The sequence below is a fragment of the Chenopodium album genome, chromosome 5 (assembly GCF_948465745.1).
Source record: "Chenopodium album chromosome 5, dcCheAlbu1.1, whole genome shotgun sequence".
NCBI lineage: Eukaryota > Viridiplantae > Streptophyta > Magnoliopsida > Caryophyllales > Amaranthaceae > Chenopodium > Chenopodium album.
This window is the reverse complement of record NC_137838.1, coordinates 44,126,576-44,144,943: the sequence shown is the minus strand read 5'-3', so window position 1 is coordinate 44,144,943 and position 18,368 is coordinate 44,126,576. Positions and strand designations below refer to the sequence as shown.

At 37.2% G+C, this 18,368-nt stretch overlaps 1 pseudogene; it reads left to right on the top strand.

Moving 5' to 3' along the window:
* The first annotated feature begins 7,903 nt into the window (after window positions 1–7,903).
* Window positions 7,904–8,002, top strand: LOC145633505 (small nucleolar RNA R71; annotated as a pseudogene).
* Window positions 8,003–18,368: the final 10,366 nt, after the last annotated feature.

Here is an 18,368-nt window from a genome sequence, read left to right as displayed (position 1 = left end):
ATCAAGAAAAGACGGCATTCGTCACTGATCAGGGGTTGTTCTGTTATACGGTGATGCCGTTTGGTTTGAAGAATGCGCCTGCTACCTTCCAACGAATGATTAATACGGTCTTCATTAATCAAATCGGAAGGAACGTAGAAGCGTACATTGATGATATGATACTCAAATCCAAACAGCAGGCGGATCACCTTGCTGATCTCCGAGAAACATTCGCCACACTCAGGCGGCACAAGGTCATGCTTAACCCAAAAAAGTGTGTCTTTGGTGTTGAGTCTGAGAAATTTCTCGGATTTTTGATTGACCAAAGGGGAATAGAGGCCAACCCTGAGAAAATACAGGCGGTGATCGACATGCAGTCGCCCCGTACTGTGAAGGAAGTGAAAAAACTAACAGGTTGTCTGGCGGCCCTGGGGAGATTCCTAAGGCGGTCAGGCGACAAGTGTCTCTACTTTTTCCAGGCAATCAAAAAGAAGACAAACTTTGAATGGGGGGATGATGCAGAGGCGGCCTTTCAAAGGCTAAAAACTCATTTGCACTCTTTGCCGAGGCTTGTCAGCCCTTTGCCTAAAGAGAAGCTCTTCATGTACTTAGCCGTCTCTGATCATGCCCTCAGTGCCGTCCTCTTAGCTGAAAGAGACGGCATCCAGCTCACGGTGTATTTCATAAGCCATGTTTTGAGAAACGCGGAGCTTCGGTACCCCATTGTTGAGAAATTCGGCCTTGCCCTTTACATGGCCATCAAGAAGCTTAAACCTTACTTCTTGGCGCATGCGGTAGAGGTCTATACTGACCAACCGATCAAACGGCCACTCACAACCTTGGAGTCTTCTAGACGAATGCTCAAATGGGCGATTGAAATGCAAGGATTAGAAATCACTTACGAACCAAGGAAGGCAATAAAGGGACAAGCATTCGCTGACTTTATTGTCGAAATGACAAGGCCGCTTGTTCCGGACAATATAGACCAGGTTTGGAAAGTGTATGTGGATGGGAGCTCCACTGTGAACGGCTGTGGTGCGGGGATTATCTGTCAATCTCCTGAAGGAGATAAGTACGAATACGCACTACGGTTCAAGTTTCAGGTCTCTAATAATGAGGCCGAGTATGAGGCCCTGCTGGCCGGCATCCGGTATTGCAAGGCGGCAGGGGCGAAGAAGATATCCGCCTGCTCTGATTCTCAACTGGTCGTACTCCAAGTTAATGAAACGTACGAGGCCACTCATCCGGCCATGATAAAATATTTGCAGGCGCTCAAGAGTGAAGTTGGGTCACTTGAAGAATTTCATCTAACTCAAGTGCCCAGGTCTTCAAACAATCAGGCGGATGCTCTGTCCAAGTTGGCATCATCCGCCTCCTGTGAAACGCCTCGGTCAGCTTTCTGGGAGGTCATGGAAAAAAGAAGTATATCTGAGTAACACCCCATTGGAATTCTTGACCGAAGCTCAACCTGGATGGACAGCATCCGGGCCTATCTTGCAGACGGCACGCTCCCTGACTCACCACGGGAGGCGGCTGTTTTAAAAAAACGAGCAGCTCACTTCGAGTTGCGACAAGGAGAACTCTTTAGGGCTGGCTTTTTGAAACCCCTGTTGAAGTGTGTTACCCCTGAAAAGGGGAAGGAAGTCCTCGAAGAGCTGCATTCAGGATTCTGCGCCTCCCATATTGGCGGCAGATCCCTCGCAGCCAAGGCCAGGCGGCATTACTTTTGGCCAACTCTGGAGTCGGATGCCATGGAAATGGTAAAAAAATGTGACAAGTGCCAAAAGTTTGGCAAGCTCATCCATCGTCCGGCTACAGACCTGACGGCCATCCACAGCCCAATACCCTTTGCCAAATGGGGCATGGACATTCTGGGGCCATATACAACTGCACCAGGCGGCAAGCGCTATATATTGGTGGTTGTGGATTACTTTACCAAGTGGGTAGAGGCTGAGGCAGTCAAAAACATCAAGACTAAAGACGTAATTTCCTTTATCTGGAGGAACATAATCACTCGTTTCGGGGTGTCCATGTCTATGGTTTTTGACAATGGTCCTCAATTTGAGACGCCTCGACTCAAGACTTGGCTAAGAGACCAGGGGGTCTCAAGCTTCTTCGCATCAGTCGGCCGGCCGCAAGCAAATGGCCAGGTCGAAGCCTTCAACAAGTTGATCTCAGACGGGATTAAAAAGAAAATTGAGCGGGCTGGTGGCCTTTGGGCGGATGAATTACCACACGTCCTTTGGTCCATCAGAACGACTGCTAAAGGGGTAACGGGAGAAACCCCATTCCTAATGGTGTATGGTGCAGAAGCTGTTCTGCCCATTGAGCACTATGAGCCGACCCTTCGAATCATGTTGTATGATGAAGAGGCGAATTGGGAGGCCATGCGCCTAGCACTGGACTCACTTCCAGAGCGCAGGGGCAATGCTGCCTTGCGTCATGAGATATACCGTCTGAGAATGACTCGGGCTTACAACAAAAGAGTACACAAGCGTCCTCTCAAAGTGGGGGACTTTGTGCTACGGAAAATGGAGGCAGTCGGTAGGGCGAATGAACAGGGAAAGCTAACCCCAAATTGGGAAGGCCCCTACCGAATTTATGAGGAGGTAAGAGACGGCACCTACCGCCTAGAAGAACCAGACGGAAGGCAGCTGCCTAGAACTTGGAATGTAGACAACTTGAAAAAGTACTACTTCTAAGTACGAATGTAAAGACCTCAATTTGGTAATCTCAAGTTTTGTTAATGAGAATATGCCTTCATTTCCCAACTTATCTTTTTATTTAAGTTTTTTAAGTGTCGCCTGTACCAAATACAGATGGCCAATATGTTTGGAAAGCGTCCCAATCCCTCTGAAGGAGCCGATTGTTTTAGAACAGTCGTTCCTACTAAATTCATCAAGTTTACACCAACACTTGACGAATATTTACTTAATCATTTAAGATGCCTAAGGCCATATAAAATCATGATGAGGCCCATGGCCGGATGTTAATAAACAAAAAGAGACCGAATGGTCACAGTCTGCTCCAAAATGAGTATGACCGTCTGCTCCAACATGAGTCAGATAACTGGCGACGTCCATTCGGGTGAATTCGTCGAGGAGAAGCATCTCCCATTTGGGTGGCACATTGCTCTACGAATATATTAAGCGGCCCTACCGAATGCTAAGGCAGCATTCGCAGTCGTTTGTTTTAATCGAAAGTGAAATCTAAAAGACCTGAATTTTCTATTTAGCGCAGTTCAGAAATGGTCACTGTTTCATAAGTAGAGGCTAAACGAGGCATAAAGCCGGATGCGCCTGTTCTTGCTCAGGGGCAAAACAGGCGGAATAATTTGATTAATATACAAGTTAACTACTTAGCACTTATTGAGGATATTGGCCGGATGACGCCTGACCCTTGCCTATGGGGCAAGACAGGCGGACAATTATTTTTAAAGAAAATTGGTTAAGTTACAAACTTAGCATTTTATCTCAAAGAGGCCTATGGCCGGAGGCGCTTGTTTTTGCTTATGGGGCAGAACAGGCGGAGGTTTACCCTTAGCAAATTAGCTAAGTTGGAAATTTGAGTTAGTTCGAGCCATTGGCCGAATGAGCACTTATGTTTGCCAATTCTGGATGGACGTCTGCCGTGTGGTTTGGGGCAATCACTATAGTGATTGATTGACTTAGAAACCATGCATACTCTTCTAAGTATCAAAAATTTCTAAGTCAATCAATCCAATAAACTGAAACCACTTGACATCCGTCCAGGGGCAAGAACATTCGCATGGTATACAGGTTATAATACTTAGCCAAAAACGTGCAATGAAAAATTCAAAATGCAAAGGACAACAATATGGATAACTTCAGCCAAATGGCCGAATGATTCAAATTAAAAAGACCAATCGTCACCAGACGATTGGTTAAGTTGTTATCTGGCAAAGCCAGAAAGATTGTCAAATTACCCGACCCCTTGGTCGGTAAAGATACAAATACTCGGCACGCAGGCCGGAAAAGATAAGTACATTGCCATTCGGCCGCAGAAAAGCATAAAAGCTTAAGTGATCAGGGGAGAGCCTCTTCAGTGGCAGTCGTCCTGTCGTCCTTCGGCTGCTCTTCATCCTTTTTCTCTTGCTCCTCCGCCTGATCCTCCTCCTCGCCACCAGAGGACGACTCCCCAGAAGAGTCGGACCCAGAACTTTCATCGGCCTCAGCATTCTCAGCCTCTTTAATAAGGCGAGCGTCGAATGCTTTGCTGGCTTCGTCAAATTTGGATTTCCAAATCTGATAGTCCGAGTCCGGCTGTACAGCCGCCCAAGTGTCCCGCATGATGGCTTCATAATCGCTCATCATTTGCTTAACAAGAGCCTCTCTCTCTTGATCAGCAACGGACTCAAACTTGGACTTCAGCTGATGCTCCTGGTTGCTGAGGCGCTGCTCCAGGCGGCCCACCTTCTGCTTGGCTCTCTCGGCCTCTTCTTTGGCATCTTGAAGAGGCTCGAGCTTCTCCTTAAGAGTTGTAATCTCTTTCTTAAGGGAAGTGATGCGCATGCGGGCCGAGTCCAGGTCCTTCTTCACCTGCATATTGGCTTCCGCCTGCGAATACATCATATCAAGCGTCAGATACTCATTCTGAGCAATATCAAATTGAGCTCGATCCAAGGCGGACTCGGCCCGAGCTTTAGCGGCTGTTACCTCTTTGGATTTCTCCTTGAGGGGTTGCCTGAGCCCTTGGACGCGCAGCATGGCCTGCAAAAGAGCCGAATGGTTAAAACCAGGTGAAAAAAAAAAAAAGAAAAAGAAAAAATTTTGCTTGAGCTAAGACTCATACCTCGCAGAGGTTCCCCAAGATGCCATCCAAGTCAAGGGTGCCAACTCCTCTAACAGACGCCTTGTCGTCAGGATCAACCGCCCTCAGCATGGACTTGGCCATCTGGACTACAGTTGGCCTCTGCACAGGAACTGAGAAGGAAAGAAAGTTAGAAAAATAACTTAAAGTACATCTAAATGGAAGAACAATAGAGGCGAATGGGTTTTACCGTCTCCCTTCTGTTCCTCCTCTCTCCTCAGGTTCCTCTTCTCTCCTGCTGAGCCGACAGCAGTGGTGGGTTGCTTGAAGCCACCCTTCGATGCCCTCTGGGCATCTGGTTTGCTGATCTCCTTTTCAGCTTCGAGAGAAGAGGCGTCTGGGCCCTTCTTGGGCTTATGAGCAACGTGCTTCCGGCCGCCCTTGCCGGATGCGCTCACGTCACCCGCCCTAGTCTTTTGGATTTTAGGGTCGGATGGTTTTGAAGGAGATTTGGAAGGCGCACCCTACAACAATACAAGACAAACGCAAGTTAGATATCATTCGGGCAAGTTAAATATTGGCCAAGAATGAAAGTATAACAATTTCCTACCTTGGAGGTGCCGCCAGTTCTCTGCTCATCCACTTTGGTGTGAGTGGTTGCTTCTGCCCTGTTTAGGACATTCAACCTGTATCGAGCAGCAGATACAGCCGGTTTCCTTGTGGCCGAGAGCTTCTCCATTGCTTTGTCTGCAAAAATAAACAAGTGTTAGCAACATTAAACATGTAGAAAAGCAAAAGTAAATTGCATATAAAACAGACGGCCGACTACCTCTCGGCATTTCAGAACTTAGCCCACAAGCGGCTAAGAATGTCCCTTCTTGAAACCACTTGTACAAAGGGAGATAGCATTGAGGGGTGACCTCCTTTTTCCCCTCATCATTCGTCCACACGGACACGGTAAACAACCCCGCGTCCATGATCTCCTCCTTTGCCCGCCTGGGAATAGGCGGCAATGCGCTCCTGCCTGCTAGGAGAGGTGGATCCTTATTCCACCTGTTATACTTTTGGTTCAGGCGGCTGTCGACAGACTTGAGTATGTAAAACTTAGTCCTCCAGTCTTTCCACTTGTTCTCTTTGCCAACAGCCATCATGTACCCCTTGCAAGTGGTCAAGGTGTACCTGCCCTCGCCGCCCCTAGCAGGCGCCCTGCTCAGATAATGCATGTAGGCGAACGCTTCAAAGCTCGCCTCCACCTGCAGCATCTCACAGGCGGCAACGTACCCCAGAATATTGATCCAGGAGTTGGGTACAAGTTGCCAGATACCCAGTTGGTATCCGTCCAAGATCCTCTCCACGGCCGGATGGAGAGGGAAGCGGAGGCCAGCCTGGAAGGCCGCTTCATAGCAGCCGAATGCTTTGTCTTGATAGCTGGCCAGGCTCGGCCAGGTTATGGTGTCGCCCTCGTTAGGGACCGACAAAGTGTAGCCATAGCCTAGGACGACCTTGCGCCTAAAATTGGCAAGGCCGGATGCCATGGCGCTCCGCCTGCCTGGCGGAACATGCTGATAGTAGGGGGCTCTCTCCAAACGCCTGGAAGCGCTCGGCTCGGCCCAACTTTCCCCCCTATCCACTGCCAGGGACTCTCTGGCAGAATCTATTTTTGATCTAGCCTCCTCTGAAGTTACGGAGGTATTCTTAGAAGAAGATGACGAGGCCGACTCGTCATCAGAGCTCTCATCAGAGCTAGGGGACCGCCGACTGGTGCCAGCGGGGTCCTCCCCTAGACTCTTTTCCGGCACCTGTCCAGAAGGCCCGGGTTGATATTCTTCATCCGCCTCCCCCAAGATTCTATCACTGGGAGTTCCACTAGATGTGGGCGAATGGTAATAAGTGGGGGTTGGAGGAAGATAAGAAGGGCTGTCAGGGTGTTCCGACAGCTCACTTCGAGGCACTCTTATTGAGCCGTCTGAATAAACAATCGACCCGTCCGAATGGTAGAAAACTCCATCGGAGCTACACTGCCTTGCTGTTCTTTTGGTCCGGGCCATAGAGTCCTGCACAGACACGGAAACGGTCGGATTCGGAGAAGTTCGCAAAGCAGGGTCTTTGGCCAAGCATTCGGCATTGCTAGTTCTAGATTCAGCCGTCCCCGGTGACCGGCTGATCACTATCCTACGCCGTGCCACATTTTTTCGAAAACAAAGAAAAAATGAAGAGTAAAAAGAAAAAAAAACAGGCGTTACCTTAGAAGAAGGGAGAAAAACGCCTGGTTGATTTAAGAACGGTCGGACTGTTGGCCGAGTGTCGGATGCTTGAAAAACGCTTAGGGAATTTTGAGATTCTTTAAGTCAAAAAGTCCAAGATTCTCCAGAGATTCGCCAAGGTGTGAATCCAAGGGGGGGTCAAACCTTACTATTTATAGGGGGGTAAAACCCTAATTTTTTCCCTCAAGTAATTTTTGAATCTGACCACTCAGATACTGACACCTGTCACAGGAGTCACGTGCAATGCACGTGACCCCTGTGAGGGGCAAATGATTTGGGTATTTCATACCAGGCTAGGTAGCCCAATCAGAAAGCGCCACGTGTCCTCCGTATAGGTGCCATTTGGACCTATGGAATAATGACACGTGGAGGGTGGGCTCTTCTCCGTCCTACGTGGACTGAAGGTCCAGCAGGGACCATTCAGGTGGCGACACGTGTCACTCAAAAAGTGCTCCAGAATCCTTTTGGGCACAGTGACACGTGTCACTCAGGCATTGGCCCTGGGATGGCGGCCTTCTAAGGCCCAAATCCCGAGGCGCCGCAAAACGGCGTGACCTAATTCCTGGGTCACCAGATCCTAGGAAGGCACACTCTTCAAAAGGACCCTATAAATAGGGACATTATGTCATTTATGACAGAGAGAGAATTTTGACACGCAATACGAGATAATACGTCACTTATCTCACTTTACCTAAGCTTGGAATCCAAGCAGATAACTTTACTTCCGCACGTTTTATTTCCGAACGTTTGTTGACTTAATCTTCGGAGGCGGACCCCCAACCATCCGAAGGTCCGTTTGCTTTGCAGGTACAAGCGTCCTCAGTTGAATCCAGTTTCAGTGTTGTAACTCTCCCGAGGGACAAAAACCCCGAAACACTTGGTATGTTGGGATTCCGTGGTGAGGGCACTCCTTTTGATACTCTTTGTATCTCTCCCATGCTTCGTAAAGGCTTTCATTTGGCCTTTGCTTGAACCCTTGAATCAAGGCTCTTGCCTCCGCCGTCTTTTTTTGAGGGTAGAAGAGGGACAAGAAGGCCTTTGTAACATCATCCCATGTTCTCAAGAAATTGGGCTTCACCTCTTTATCTAGCCACTCTAAGGATCTTCCTATGAGAGAGAAGGGGAACAACTTGAGGCGGATGAACTCTTGAGAAACTCCGTTGACTTTGATGGTGTTGCAATATTTCTCAAATTCTTTGAGATGGTTCAACGGGCTCTCATTCTTAGCCCCACTATATTGCCTCCTCTCAATTTAGGTGATCATGGCCGGCCGAATCTCGAAATCATTTGCCGGTGTTGTAGGCGGAGCTATGCCGCTCTCAAACCTATAAGCACCGGGTATTCCTAGCTCCTTCAAGGCCACTCTTGGATTTTCTCCCATGCCTTGCTCTTCTTCAATCTCTTCTTCACTTGAAGAACTATACCCCAAGGATCGATTAGCTATTCTTCTCCTTGAGAGAGTCCTTTCGATTTCCGGGTCAAAAGGCACAATGGATCGATCACGAGCTCTATGCATGCAAAACTTCAAAGAAAATATTAGTAGCACGGCTACAAGTGTAGCCTAAAGAAACAAAATCTTTTTGTATTATTATTTTTTTTTCAATTAAAATGAAGTTGACTCAACAACAAAAGCTAAGCACCAATAGCATTCCCCGGCAACGGCACCATTTTGACAAGAGGAAAATGTATGTCGTTATCTACCCTTCCCCCAAGTCAAACTAAATTTGTAAACACCTAACCAACCTTATATGAATATAGGGCAAGTTAAGGGTCGATCCCTAGGGAATGTAATGATGAAAACTAGAGTCTAAGTCAAGTTACCTCGAAGATGGAGTTGAGATTATGGTTGGCACTATGGTAAACTAAAACAAGTCTAATCAAGTAAAATAAAGGCCTAAACACTAGGGATATGGGTTCCACATGCAAGTTCAATGATAATGCTAGTTTAGAGCTCAATCAATTAATTCAAGTATTGCAGTGGACAAACAATAGTAGCAATCAAGAGAGTTCAAATGCTATCTCCTATAGGCCAATCTAGGTGTCACTATGAAAGGCAAATCGAGAAGAATCACAAGCAAACCCAATCAATTAGAGCAACTTTCAATTCAATTGTTCATGTCATTAAGAGTTGCAATGCAATCTAGATTAATCTTATAGGTTGATCACTCCTAGTCTAATCAATCACATGCAAAACTATGTCAACCAATTTAATTGCAACAAATCAATCAATCAAAGAGAATCAAATAGCAATTTCATTAATCAAACATGCTTCCCCCTTTCCCTAGAAACTAATCTACTCACTAATGATGGTGAAATTCAAGAACAAATAACTAGAAATTGCATTAATCTTCATTCTATATCAAAATCTAAGAGAAATCAAAATATTCAACAATATCAAATTCAAATCCAAAGAAGAATAAGCAACAAGCAAAAAATCAAATAGCAAGTAATTAAAAGATGAAAGAAGGAAGAGATTCTCACTAATATTGATGATTGAAAATGAAGAAATCCAAACTTGATTGATCAAATGTTGAGTTACAAATCCAAAACCAAGAACTTCTCTCTAAATTCTCTCTCTAAAACTAAGCTAATGAAATATTATCAAAAAGTTGGTTCCAAAAAGGAATTACAATTCTATTTATAGGTAAAGAAGAAACCGGCAAATCCCGCGGTCTATCTCAATGAATCCGCGGCCGCGGAGAAATGGGTACGGAACCCTCCGCGGGCTTTCTGGGCAGCACCCGCGCCCGCGGCAAGATAAACCCGCGCCCGCGGCCAAAGGTGTCGCGCCCGCGGCAAGATAAACCCGCGCCCGCGGCCAAAGGTGTCGCGCCCGCGGCTAATCCCCCACTCCCAAAACTCAATCAGGGGGCCGCGGTCTCTCTAAGATGGAGCGCCCTCTCCAGATTTCCCGCGCCCGCGAAGAGCCCGCGGGGCAATCGCGGGAAGCTCCTGCCAAAATCTTTCAATTTGCTCTTCTTGAGCCCGCGCCCACGGCTCCACTGACCCGCGCCCGCGGCCTGCTTGAAATACCCTGGAACCCTCTCCAAGGCCTCTCTAAGCCCTCTTTAGCCAAATGCTTCTTCCTTGATCATTAAGGTCCCAACTTGATTCCTTTGCAAAGGTGATTCTCCAAATACATACACAAGCAAACAAAGAATGGAAATAACAGGAAAAAGAGCCAAATAAAAGGAAAACACGAGAACCATAAAGAAAAGTGGAGAAAGAGAAACCTAAGGAAAAAGGACCAAAAATAAGAGAAGAAAGCATGAAAAAGGGAAAGAAATAACCCTAAAAGACTACCCTATGAGTGCCATAAATGACACTCATCAATTGTTTGATTGTGTTTGACTTTCATTAGATTAAAAAAGCTTTGTTTGAATGTATTTGACTTTCATTTGATTTAAAAAGCTATTTTTGAATGTGTTTGACTTTCATATGATTTAAAAAGATTTGTTTGAATGTGTTTGACTTTCATTTGATTCAAAAAACTTTGTTTGAATGTGTTTGACTTTCTTTTGATTCAAAAAGCATATTTTGAATGTAATTCTAATTTTTTTTTTATCCAAAAAGAATTGTTTCAATGTGTTTGACTTTCTTTTGATTCTTAAAGCTTTGTTTGAATGTTTTTGACTTAATTTTGATCTAAAAATATTTGTTTGAATGTGTTTGACTTTCATTTGATTCAAAAAGCTTTGTTTGAGTGTGTTTGACTTTCATTTGATTCAAAAAGTTGTGTTTGACTTTCATATGAGTTAAAAAGATTTGTTTGAATGTGTTTGACTTTAATTTAATTCAAAAAACTTTGTTTGAATGTGTTTGACTTTCTTTTGATTCAAAAAGCTTTTTTTGAATGTCATTTTACTTTTTTCGATTCAAAAAGAATTGTTTCAATGTGTTTGACTTTCTTTTGATTCTTAAAGCTTTGTTTGAATGTGTTTGACTGTATTTTGATCTAAAAAGATTTGTTTGAATGTGTTTGACTTTCATTTGATTCAAAAAACTTTGTTTGAGTGTGTTTGACTTTCATTTGATTCAACAAGCTATGTTTGAATGTGTTTGACTTTCATATGATTTAAAAAGATTTGTTTGAATGTGTTTGACTTTCTTTTGATTCAAAAAGCTTTTTTTGAATGTGATTTTACTTTTTTTCGATTCAAAAAGAATTGTTTCAATGTGTTTGACTTTCTTTTGATTCTTAAAGCTTTGTTTGAATGTTTTTAACTGTATTTTGATCTAAAAAGATTTGTTTGAATGTGTTTGACTTTCATTTGATTCAAAAAGCTTTGTTTGAGTGTGTTTGACTTTCATTTGATTCAAAAAGCTATGTTTGAATGTGTTTGACTTTCATATGATTTAAAAAGATTTGTTTGTATGTGTTTCACTTTCATTTGATTCAAAAAACTTTGCTTGAATGTGTTTGACTTTCTTTTGATTCAAAAAGTTTTATTTGAGTGTGATTTTAGTTTTTTTCGATTCAAAAATAATTGTTTCAATGTGTTTGACTTTCTTTTGATTCATTAAGCTTTGTTTGAATGTATTTGACTGTATTTGGATCTAAAAAGATTTGTTTGAATGTGTTTAAATTTCATTTGATTTAAAAAGTCTTGTTTGAATGTGTTTGGCTTTAATTTGATTCAAAAAGCTTTCTGTGAATGTGTTTGACATTATTTCGATTCAAAAAGATTTATTTGAATGTGTTTGACTTTCATTTGAATCAAAAGCTTTGTTTGAATGTGTTTATCTTTCATTTGGTTCAAAAAGCTATAGTTGAATGTGTTTGACTTTCATTTGATTTAAAAAGATTTGTTTAAATGTGTTTGACTTTCATTTGATTCAAAAAGCTTTGTTTTAATGTGTTTAAGTTTTTTATGATTAGAAAAGCATTGTTTGAATGTGTTTTACTTTTTTTTGATTTAAAAAGAATTGTTTGAATGTATTTGACTTTCATTTGATTCTAAAAGCTTTGTTTGAACGTGTTTGACTTTCATTTGATTCAAAGAGCTTAATTTGAATATGTTTGACTTTCATTTGATTCAAAAAGCTATGTTTGAATGTGTTTGACTTTTATTTGGTTTTGAAAGATTTGTTTGAATATGTTTGACTTTCATTTGATTAAAAAATCTTGTTTGAAGGTGTTTGACTTTCTTTTGATTCAAAAAGCTTTGTTTGAATTTGTTTTACTTTATTTCGATTCAAAAAGAATTGTTTGATTGTGTTTGACTTTCATTAGATTAAAAAAGCTTTGTTTGAATGAATTTGACTTTCATTTGATTTAAAAAGCTTTGTTTGAATGAGTTTGACTTTCATTTGATTCAAAAAGCTATGTTTGAATGTGGTTGTCTTTCATATGATTTAAAAAAATTTGTTTGAATGTGTTTGACTTTCATTTGATTCCAAAAACTTCTTTTGAATGTTTTTTACTTTCTTTTGATTCTAAAAGCTTTGTTTGAATGTGTTTTTACTTTTTTCTACTCAAAAAGAATTGTTTGAATGTGTTTGACTTTCTTTTGATTCATAAAGCTTTGTTTGAATGTGTCTGACTGTATTTCGATCCGAAAAGATTTGTTTGAATGTGTTTAAATTTCTTTTGATTCAAAAAGCTTTGTTTGAACTCATTTGACTTTCATTTGTTTCAAAAAGATATGTTTGAAAGTGTTTGACTTTCATTTGATTTAAAAAGCTTTGTTTGAATGTGTTTGACTTTCATTTGACTGAAAAAGCTATGTTTGAATGTGTTTGAATTTATTTCGCTCAAAAAAATTTGTTTGAATAATGTGTTCGACTTTCATTTGATACAAAAAGCTTTATTTGAATGTGTTTGACTTTCATTTGATTCAAAAACCTATGTTTGAATGTGTTTGACTTTTATATGATTTAAAAAAATTTGTTTCGATGTGTTTGGCTTTCATTTGATTCAAAAAGCTTTGTTTGAATGTGTTTGACTTTGTTTTGATTAAAAAAACTTTGTTTAAATGTATTTTACTTTTTCGATTCAAAAAGAATTGTTAGAATGTGTTTGACTTTCTTTTGATTCTTAAAGCTTTGTTTGATTGTATTTGAATTTCTTTTGAATCAAAAATCTTTGTTTGAATGTGTTTGACTTTCATTTGATTCAAAAAGCTTTGTTTGAGTGTGTTTGACTTTCATTTGATTCAAAAAGCTGTGTTTGAATGTGTTTTACTTTCATATGATTTAAAAAGATTTGTTTGAATGTGTTTGTCTTTCATTTGATTCAAAAAACTTTGTTTGAATGTGTTTGACTTTCTTTTGATTCAAAAAGCATTATTTGAATGTGATTCTAATTTTTTCGATTCAAAAAGAATTGTTTCAATGTGTTTGACTTTCTTTTGATTCTTAAAGCTTTGTTTGAATGTTTTTGACTTAATTTTGATCTAAAAAGATTTGTTTGAATGTGTTTGACTTTCATTTGATTCAAAAAGCTTTGTTTGAGTGTGTTTCACTTTCATTTGATTCAAAAAGCTATGTTTGAATGTATTTGACTTTCATATGATTTAAAAAGATTTGTTTGAATGTGTTTGACTTTCATTTGATTCAAAAAGCTTTGTTTGAGTGTGTTTGACTTTCACTTGATACAAAAAGCTATGTTTGAATGTGTTTGACTTTCATAAGATTTAAAAAGATTTGTTTGAATGTGTTTGACTTTCATTTGATTCAAAAAACTTTGTTTGAATGTTTTTTACTTTCTTTTGATTCAAAAAGTTTTTTTTTAATGTGATTTTACTTTTCTTCGATTCAAAAAGAATTGTTTCAATGTGGTTGACTTTCTTTTGATTCATTAAGCTTTGTTTAAATGTATTTGACTGTATTTGGATCTAAAAAGATTTGTTTGAATGTGTTTAAATTTCATTTGATTCAAAAAGCTTTGTTTGAATGTTTTTGGCTTTAATTTGATTCAAAAAGCTTTCTGTGAATGTGTTTGACATTATTTCGATTCAAAAAGATTTATTTGAATGTGTTTGACTTTCATTTGAATCAAAAGCTTTGTTTGAATGTGTTTAACTTTCATTTGATTTAAAAAGCTATGGTTGAATGTGTTTGACTTTCATTTGATTTAAAAAGATTTGTTTGAATGTGTTTGACTTTTATTTGATTCAAAAAGCTTTGTTTGAATGTGTTTGACTTTCATTTGATTAAAAAAAGCTTGTTTGAAGGTGTTTGACTTTCTTTTGATTCAAAAAGCTTTGTTTGAATTTGTTTTACTTTATTTCGATTCAAAAAGAATTGTTTGATTGTGTTTGACTTTCATTAGATTAAAAAAGCTTTGTTTGAATGTATTTGACTTTCATTTGATTTAAAAAGCTTTGTTTGAATGTGTTTGACTTTCATTTGATTCAAAAAGCTATGTTTGAATGTGTTTGTCTTTCATATGATTTAAAAAAAAATTGTTTGAATGTGTTTGACTTTAATTTGATTTAAAAAACTTCTTTTGAATGTTTTTTTACTTTCTTTTGATTCTAAAAGCTTTGTTTGAATGTGTTTTTACTTTTTTCTACTCAAAAAGAATTGTTTGAATGTGTTTGACTTTCTTTGGATTCATAAAGCTTTGTTTGAATGTGTCTGACTGTATTTCGATCCGAAAAGATTTGTTTGAATGTGTTTAAATTTCTTTTGATTCAAAAAGCTTTGTTTGAACTCATTTGATTTTCATTTGTTTCAAAAAGATATGTTTGAAAGTGTTTGACATTCATTTGATTTATAAAGATTTGTTTGAGTGTGTTTGACTTTCAATTGATTCAAAAAGCTTTGTTTGAATGTGTTTGACTTTCTTTTGATTCAAAAAGCTTTGTTTGAATTTGTTTTACTGTTTTCGATTCAAAAAGAATTGTTTGAATGTATTTTATTAAAAAAGCTTTTTTTCAACGTGTTTGATTTTCATTTCATTCAAAAAGCTTTGTTTGAATGTGTTTGACTTTCATTTGATTCAAAAAGCTATGTTTGAATGTGTTTGACTTTCATTTAATTCAAAAAGCTATGTTTGAATGTGTTTGACTTTCATTTGATTCAAAAAGCTATGTTTGAATGTGTTTGACTTTCATTTGATTCAAAAAGCTATGTTTGAATGTGTTTGACTTTCATTTGATTCAAAAAGCTATGTTTGAATGTGTTTAACTTTTATTTTATTTTGAAAGATTTGTTTGAATGTGTTTGACTTTCATTTGAATCAAAAAGCTTGTTTGAATGTGTTTGACTTTCTTTTGATTCAAAAAGCTTTGTTTGAATGTGTTTAACTTTTTTTCAATTGAAAAAGAATTGTTTGAATGTATTTGATTTTTATTTGATTTAAAAAGTTTTTTTGAACGTTTTTTACTTTCATTTGATTTAAAGAGCTTTGTTTAAATGAGTTTGACTTTCATTTGACTCAAAAAGCTATGTTTGAATGTGTTTGACTTTATTTCGATCTAAAAAGATTTGTTTGAATAATGTGTTCGACTTTCATTTGATACAAAAAGCTTTGTTTTAATGTGTTTGACTTTCATTTGATTCAAAAAGCTATGTTTGAATGTGTTTGACTTTCATATGATTTAAAAAAATTTGTTTGAATGTGTTTGACTTTCATTTGATTCAACAAGCTTTGTTTGAATGTGTTTGACTTTGTTTTGTTTAAAAAATCTTTGTTTGAATGTATTTTACTTTTTTCGATTAAAAAAGAATTGATAGAATGTGTTTGACTTTCTTTTGATTCTTAAAGCTTTGTTTAATTGTATTTGAATTTCTTTTGAATCAAAAAGCTTTGTTTGAATGTGTTTGACTTTCATTTGATTGAAAAAGCTATGTTTAAATGTGTTTGACTTTATTTCGGTCTAAAAAGATTTATTTGAAGGTGTTTGACTTTCATTTGATGCAAAAAGCTATGTTTTAATGTGTTTGACTTTCATATGATTTAAAAAATTTTGTTTGATTGTGTTTGATTTTCATTTGATTCAAAAACCTTTGTTTTAATGTGTTTGACTTTGTTTTGATTAAAAAAACTTTGTTTGAATGTGTATTACTTTTTTCGATTCAAAAAGAATTGTTTGAATGTGTTTGATTTTCATTTGATTCAAAAAGCTTTGTTTGAATGTATTTGACTTTCATTTGATTCAAAAAGCTATGTTGGTTTGTGTTTGAAACTAATTTTATATTGAAAGATTTGTTTGAATGTGTTTGACTTTTATTTGATTCAAAAAGCTATGTTTAAATTTTATTTGACTTTCTTTTGATTAAAAAAACTTTGTTTGAATGTGTTTTACTTTTTTTTCGATTCAAAATGAATTGTTCGAATGTGTTTGACTTTCTTTTGATTCTTAAAGATTAGTTTGAATGTGTTTGACTGTATTTTGATCTAAAAAGATTTGTTTGAATGTGTTTGACTTTCATTTGATTCAAAAAGCTTTGTTTGAGTGTGTTTGACTTTCATTTGATTCAAAAAGCTATGTTTGAATGTGTTTGACTTTCATATGATTTAAAGAGATTTGTTTGAATGTGTTTGACTTTCATTTGATTTATAAAACTTTGTTTGAATGTGTTTGACTTTCGTTTTATTCAAAAAGCTTTTTTTGAATGTGATTTTACTTTTTTCGATTCAAAAAGAATTGTTTGAATGTGTTTGACTTTCTTTTGATTCTTTAAGCTTTGTTTGAATGTGTTTGACTGTATTTTGATCTAAAAAGATTTGTTTGAATCTGTTTGACTTTCGTTTGATTCAAAAAGCTTTGTTTGAGTGTGTTTGACTTTCACTTGATTCAAAAAGCTATGTTTGAATGTGTTTGACTTTCATATGTTTTAAAAAGATTTGTTTGAATATGTTTGCCTTTCATTTGATTTAAAAAACTTTGTTTGAATGTGTTATTTGATTCAAAAAGCTTTTTTTGAATGTGATTTTACATTTTTTCGATTCAAAAAGAATTGTTTCAATGTGTTTGACTTTCTTTTGATTCATTAAGCTTTGTTTGAATGTGTTTGACTGTATTTGGATCTAAAAAGATTTGTTTGAATGTGTTTAAATTTCATTTGATTCAAAAAGATTTGTATGAATGTGTTTGGCTTTAATTTGATTCAAAAAGCTTTCTGTGAATGTGTTTGACATTATTTCGATTCAAAAAGATTTATTTGAATGTGTTTGACTTTCATTTGAATCAAAAGCTTTGTTTGAATGTGTTTATCTTTCATTTGGTTCAAAAACCTATAGTTGAATGTGTTTGACTTTCATTTGATTTAAAAAGATTTGTTTGAATATGTTTGACTTTCATTTGATTCAAAAAGCTTTGTTTTAATGTGTTTAAGTTTATTATGATTAGAAAAGCATTGTTTGAATGTGTTTTACTTTTTTTCGATTTAAAAAGAATTGTTTGATTGTATTTGACTTTCATTTCATTCTAAAAGCTTTGTTTGAACATGTTTGACTTTCATTTGATTCAAAAAGCTTAATTTGAATATGTTTGACTTTCATTTGATTCAAAAAGCTACGTTTGAATGTGTTTGACTTTTCTTTGATTTTGAAAGATTTGTTTGAATGTGTTTGACTTTCATTTGATTAAAAAAGCTTGTTTGCATGTGTTTGACTTTCTTTTGATTCAAAAAGCTTTGTTTGAATTTGTTTTACTTTATTTCGATTCAAAAAGAATTGTTTGATTGTGTTTGACTTTCATTAGATTAAAAAAGCTTTGTTTGAATGTATTTGACTTTCATTTGTTTCAAAAAGCTTTGTTTAAATGTGTTTGACTTTCATTTGATTAAAAAACTATGTTGGAATGTGTTTGACTTTAATTTGATTTAAAAAGAGTTGTTTGAATGTGTTTGATTTTCATTTGATTAAAAAAACTTTGTTTGAATGTGTTTGACTTTCGTTTGATACAAAAAGCTTTGTTTGAATGTGTTTTACTTTTTTTGATTCGAAAAGAAATGTTTGAATGTAATTGACTTTCATTTGATTAAAAAAGCTTTGTTTAAACGTGTTTGACTTTCATTTGATTCAAAACCTTTGATTTAATGTGTTTGACTTTCAATTGATTAAAAAAACTATGTTTGAATGTGTTTGACTTTCATTTGATTTTGAAAGATTTGTTTGAATGTGTTTGACTTTCATTTGATTCAAAAAGCTTGTTTGAATGTGTTTGACTTTCATTTGATTCAAAAAGCTTTGTTTGAATTTGTTTTACTTTATTTCGATTCAAAAAGAATTATTTTAATGTGTTTGACTTTCATTAGATTCAAAAAGCTTTGTTTGAATGTATTTTACTTTTATTTGATTCAAAAAGCTTTGTTTGAATGTGTTTGACTTTCATTTGATTCAAACACTTTTATTTGAATGTGTTTGACTTTCTTTTGATTCAAAAAGTTTTGTTTGAATGT